At 58.0% G+C, this 5,263-nt stretch overlaps 1 non-coding gene across 1 annotated transcript; it reads right to left on the reverse strand.

The window, feature by feature from the left end:
• Positions 1 to 206: 206 nt before the first annotated feature.
• LOC144193005 (5.8S ribosomal RNA) lies at positions 207 to 360 on the reverse strand. Its single transcript, XR_013325549.1, has one exon. It is a non-coding gene; the product is annotated as a 5.8S ribosomal RNA (ribosomal RNA).
• Positions 361 to 5,263: the final 4,903 nt, after the last annotated feature.

A 5,263-nucleotide genomic window follows, 5' to 3' on the forward strand; every position in this document is an offset into this window, starting at 1 on the left:
CGCTCACATATGCATGTTCCCCGAAATCTCGCTCTCTCGACCACTTCTCTGTACGGGCATGGACGAGCCCCGTATCTGGCTTTACTTAGGGGGTCGGGGTGCGTGCTGGCATAACACTTTCCCCGATCTTGCATCCCCAGTCGCGGGCCACGCCGCGGAACGGTGCCGCCCCTCACCGCCGCGGTCGGGCCCGATTGAATGTCAGGCGACGCTCAGACAGACGTGGCCCCGGGAGGGACCCGGGGCCGCGAGTTGCGTTCAAAGTGTCGATGATCAATGTGTCCTGCAATTCACATTAATTCTCGCAGCTAGCTGCGTTCTTCATCGACGCACGAGCCGAGTGATCCACCGCTGAGAGTTGTCTACAGGTGCCTCCCGACATCTCCAGGCGGCCGCCCGGGTCAGCCCCCCGCTGCCCGGCCACCCATGTAGAGCAGTGATGCCCGGAGACACCTTTCAAGATCGCAACACCTGAGTTGGCAAAGCATCGGAAGGTCTATTGCTCCCAAGGCGGGCACGGTTTATCCACCCCTGATTTGGCTGAGTTAGGCGGTGGGGCCTAGGGTCGATCAAGAGCTCCCCCCATCCTAGGTTCATCCCGACTTGGGTAAAGTGGGGCCCAAGGGGTGAGCGTTGAGATGTCGCCGAAGGCCAGGTAATGGGACCGGTGATCCGGCGTAACTACTGTCCTCGGAGGAATGCGGTGACGTAGCACCGTGAGTCACCCGCGGCTCCTCAAGGAAGCGGCTCTGAGGCTTTTCCCACGGCTCCCGAACCCCAGAACACTCCGAGCGTAGCACAAGACCGGGCCGGGTGGCAACCCATATACCCCCGTTTTGTTGGCACGCGCCAGACGAGCAAAAGCGGAACCGGGTACCTTGTCCGTGGTGGTCGCCGTAATGGATCCGGGCTCGACCACCGTCCATCGAATCGATCTTCCCGAACCTTCATCGCATCAGAGACGGGCAACGTGCACCCCTTTACGTTGACTATAGCGGTTACAGTAAACTGTAACCATTCCGGCCTCGGCGGTGCGGGACCATTGTTTCTCGGGCCCCGACACGTCTATAAGTGCCATCTACATGAGCCTTCGAAAGTCCGGTCCGGGCGAGAGGGAGGGATTCGGCGCCCGACTACCCTAAGAGGCGGAACGCCGCTGCCGGAGACTAGCCCGGGGACGCACGCGCGGACTGCCATGCCCGTGCTCTTGCGCGTCAACCCAGAGAGAGAATCGACAGGGACGGATACCTCCGGGGCCGGCCCTAGGCCCAACCCCCTCTCGTTATGCCTCACGTCAATACGTGCGATCGCCCTGTACCTTGTCACGCGATCGATTCGGTTATTTGCCAACCTTCCTTCACTCCTTCCTTTCGTGGCAGGGAGACGTGCACAGTGCATCTACCGATAGCCGCAAGCAGCCCGGTGACACGACGAGAAAACTGTGGGAACGGCCGGCGGCACCTGCGTGCAACCGTAACAAACCGAGAAGAAGCACAGTTTCTCGTGACGGGGGTTTTTCGCAAAACAAAACAAAGAACTCCCGACACCTCCAGGCGATGACGTAACCCGTGAGTCACCCGCGGCTCCTCAAGGAAGCGGCTCTGAGGCTTTTCCCACGGGCCTGAACCACCCAGAGGCACCAAAGAGGTCGTAGAGATTGTGTACTCCATCCCCCTAGAATAGGCACTTATCTCACAAGCCCCGGCGATGCCAACCCGAACCAACAAGGAAAGTCAGGGCCCTTTTACGGCGCAACTTTTTGTGGCGCTCGATTTGTCAAGGCGGGGGTAAATCGAGTCTTTAAACCAGCGTACAACCACCAGAGGCCTTCATAGTGGCGTACAGGTACCGGGCACCTGACTCCCTTCTTATTACCGGAATAATCCCACACGGGAAGCTTTTTTGTCGCAGACTGTGGAGGGGTTCCCAACCTGGTCCCAACATGATCTGTTTTCATTTTCATTCACGCATCGGTTCTTTACGTGATTTCCAAGCATTTCATCTCGTAACACATGTCCACCATCATTAACACATGTCCGTTACCGTCACATCACATCTTGCCCTGTACTATCGGCTCTTTTCTGGCCCCTGTGGCTCCATATGTCCGGTGCTTCACCAAGTACCATGTCTCATTTTTGTTGTCCTCCAAGAATCGGCTTTGTCCCAAAGGCTATGGTATTTGGCATATCGTTATATTTCCTCCGGCAATGGCTCGGCTGGTGGTTAGGTTTCCATGTGTGCCCTCCGTCCACATGCGCCCTTTTTGGGAAAAAAACCGGACTATGGCAGGTCTTTAGTTCAGGTTTGTATCCCACCCCGTGGCTTAGGGATTCTCGTCAACCATCGGTGTCATTTGGCAAAATTTTAGAACTCTCCATATTCGTCAGTATTGTCCTCATTTCCATCGATGAACTCATGGTCATTTCGTTTCCATTTTGTCCTCTTTTTGTCCTCCACATGAACTCGAATGGTGAAATCGTTGCCTTTTTCCCTTGAACTCTTTTTTCTCGCCCGAACCGACACGAGGGTTTTCATGCTTGGGTCGACGGTGCAGATCCCCACCGGGCGGATGCAGATAAGGTGACGATGGTCAGTCCTGACGCGGAGGGGCCTTGGACGAGTGGGGTCTACCACCCGCAGTACCTTAGCCTCCGGCCAATCACCGGTCGCACGCACCAGTCCTCACCGTTATCCAGCTTCGAACGCACTCTCTTCTCTCGGCGTCTCGCCGACCCAGCTATCCCAAACCGACGCGCGGTTGTGTGGAACGTGAACGAGACGACCGCTGAACAAACTCAGCCGGGCGGATGCAGAGACAGTGACGATGGTCAGTCCTGACGCGGAGGGGCCTTGGACGAGTGGGGTCTACCACCCGCAGTACCTTAGCCTCCGGCCAATCACCGGTCGCACGCACCGTGTCCTCACCGTTATCCGTGACCTCGAATGAGTCAGACGCATCGCTCTTGTTGTCACGGCTCTCCAATTGGCCAGAGCGAGACGAAACGCGCTCGCGGGGGACCGTCCGGTTGCAGTGACAGCACGATGGTCAGCCCTGACGCGGAGGGGCCTTGGACGAGTGGGGTCTACCACCCGCAGTACCTTAGCCTCCGGCCAATCGCCGATCGCACGCGCCAGAAACCTCTCCGTTGTTCAGTCCACGAGCTCGCACGAGCCATCCCTCCACACGACTATACCCTGCCGACAGAAGACACGGGCGAGACGACCGCCACATTACATACTAGGCCGAGGCGGATGCAGATAAAGTGACGATGGTCAGTCCTGACGCGGAGGGGCCTTGGACGAGTGGGGTCTACCACCCGCAGTACCTTAGCCTCCGGCCAATCACCGGTCGCACGCACTATGTCCTCACCGTTATCCCGGCTTTCGTTATGCTGCGCACGTTCAGTTCCACTGCCCCCGTTGTCTTTAGCGTGACGTGGTCATACGTGCCAAGCCGCACCCACGCGACCGAGGCGGATGCAGATAAAGTACGATGGTCAGTCCTGACGCGGAGGGGCCTTGGACGAGTGGGGTCTACCACCCGCAGTACCTTAGCCTCCGGCCAATCACCGGTCGCACGCACTATGTCCTCACCGTTATCCCGGCTTTGCAAGCACTATACCCTGGCCCGTCTTGTCGCACTGCTCTTTAAGAGAGCGAGACGACCGCACGGACCGTGACCGTCCGGTTGCAGTGACAGCGACGATGGTCAGCCCTGACGCGGAGGGGCCTTGGACGAGTGGGGTCCACCACCCGCAGTACCTTAGCCTCCGGCCAATCGCCGATCGCACGCGCCAGAAACCTCTCCGTTGTTCGGTACACGGCTCGAACAGCCGCCCCTCACACTTTCACTATACCTCTTTGACCGAGAACGCCCACTCGCACGCACGAGCCCCGGAGCGGATGCAGTGACAGTGACGATGGTCAGCCCTGACGCGGAGGGGCCTTGGACGAGTGGGGTCCACCACCCGCAGTACCTTAGCCTCCGGTCAATCGCCGGTCGCACGCACCAGAAACCTCACCGTTATCGCCGGGAACACGGACGCGCGAGCCGTCCCCACGCGGTCGCCAATCGGGGTTTGCGCTGTGCCCTCTTCAGCACCCCGTGGCTTTCGAGTTCATTTCGAGTCACGGTGAACGCTGTGCCCCATCAGCGACCCGTACTCCTTTCATTTTTTTTCACCACCGGCGACCGCTGTGCCCCAGCAGCGGACCCGTAGAGTTCATTTCTCCGACGGCGACGCTGTTGCCCAAGCAGCGACCCGTAATTTCTTCCATCGGCGACGCTGTTGCCCAAGCAGCGACCCGTACCTAGGGGTGACCGCTGTGCCCCAGCAGCGGACCCCGTGACCATATTTTTGAGTTCATCCAACGGCGAAGCTGTTGCCCAAGCAGCGACCCGTATTTTCTCCAATGGTGAAGCTGTTGCCCAAGCAGCGACACCTCATTTCATTTCCACAACGGCGAAGCTGTTGCCCAAGCAGCGACCCGTGTATTTCATTTCTCCGACGGCGAAGCTGTTGCCCAAGCAGCGACCCGTCACTTGGATGAGTTCTTTCTTTTGACACCAGATTCATTCGTATTCAGCCAGGGGTTAATAAGGATTTTTACCATCAATTCATGCCGTGCCATGTATGCCGTTAGCGGATGGGAATCAGATCCGCTGGCGGGCTTGCTACCTTTTGTTAACCATCCATGCCGTCGGCGGTGTAGGAAAAAGCCCCGCCATCATTATAGGTTTGCCATTTTCACGCCGGAGGCCGCCCCAAAATATACATTTTTCATGCCATCCATCCATGCCTCAAAAGTCGGTTGCCCAAGCCGCTTTTTATCCTTCCATCATCGTGCCGATTGCGGTTGCTCAGGCCGCTTTGCGGTTTGTCAGGCCGCTTCTCATGCGGTTTGTCAGGCCGCTTCTCATGCGGTTGCTCAGGCCGCTGCGGTTTGTCAGGCCGCTCTTTTGACGCGGTTGCTCAGGCCGCTGCGGTTTGTCAGGCCGCTCTTTTGACGCGGTTGCTCAGGCCGCTCTTTTGACGCGGTTGCTCAGGCCGCTTTTTCTGGTACTCGGTTCAAACACCTTCCAATGATTGTCATGGCCACATATCCTGAGACGTCATGCCGATGGCGGTTGCTCAAGCCGCTCATTCATTTCGTCGCCCGATTACGTGCACAGTGCGCCTATCGCCCCGACCGAGATCAGGAACGATGGCACGAGTAGAACGGGGCCACAGCTGGAGAAACGATGGGATTAAAGCGTTACCCA

This window comes from Stigmatopora nigra, unplaced genomic scaffold (genome assembly GCF_051989575.1).
Source record: "Stigmatopora nigra isolate UIUO_SnigA unplaced genomic scaffold, RoL_Snig_1.1 HiC_scaffold_41, whole genome shotgun sequence".
In the NCBI taxonomy this organism is placed as follows: Eukaryota; Metazoa; Chordata; class Actinopteri; order Syngnathiformes; family Syngnathidae; genus Stigmatopora; species Stigmatopora nigra.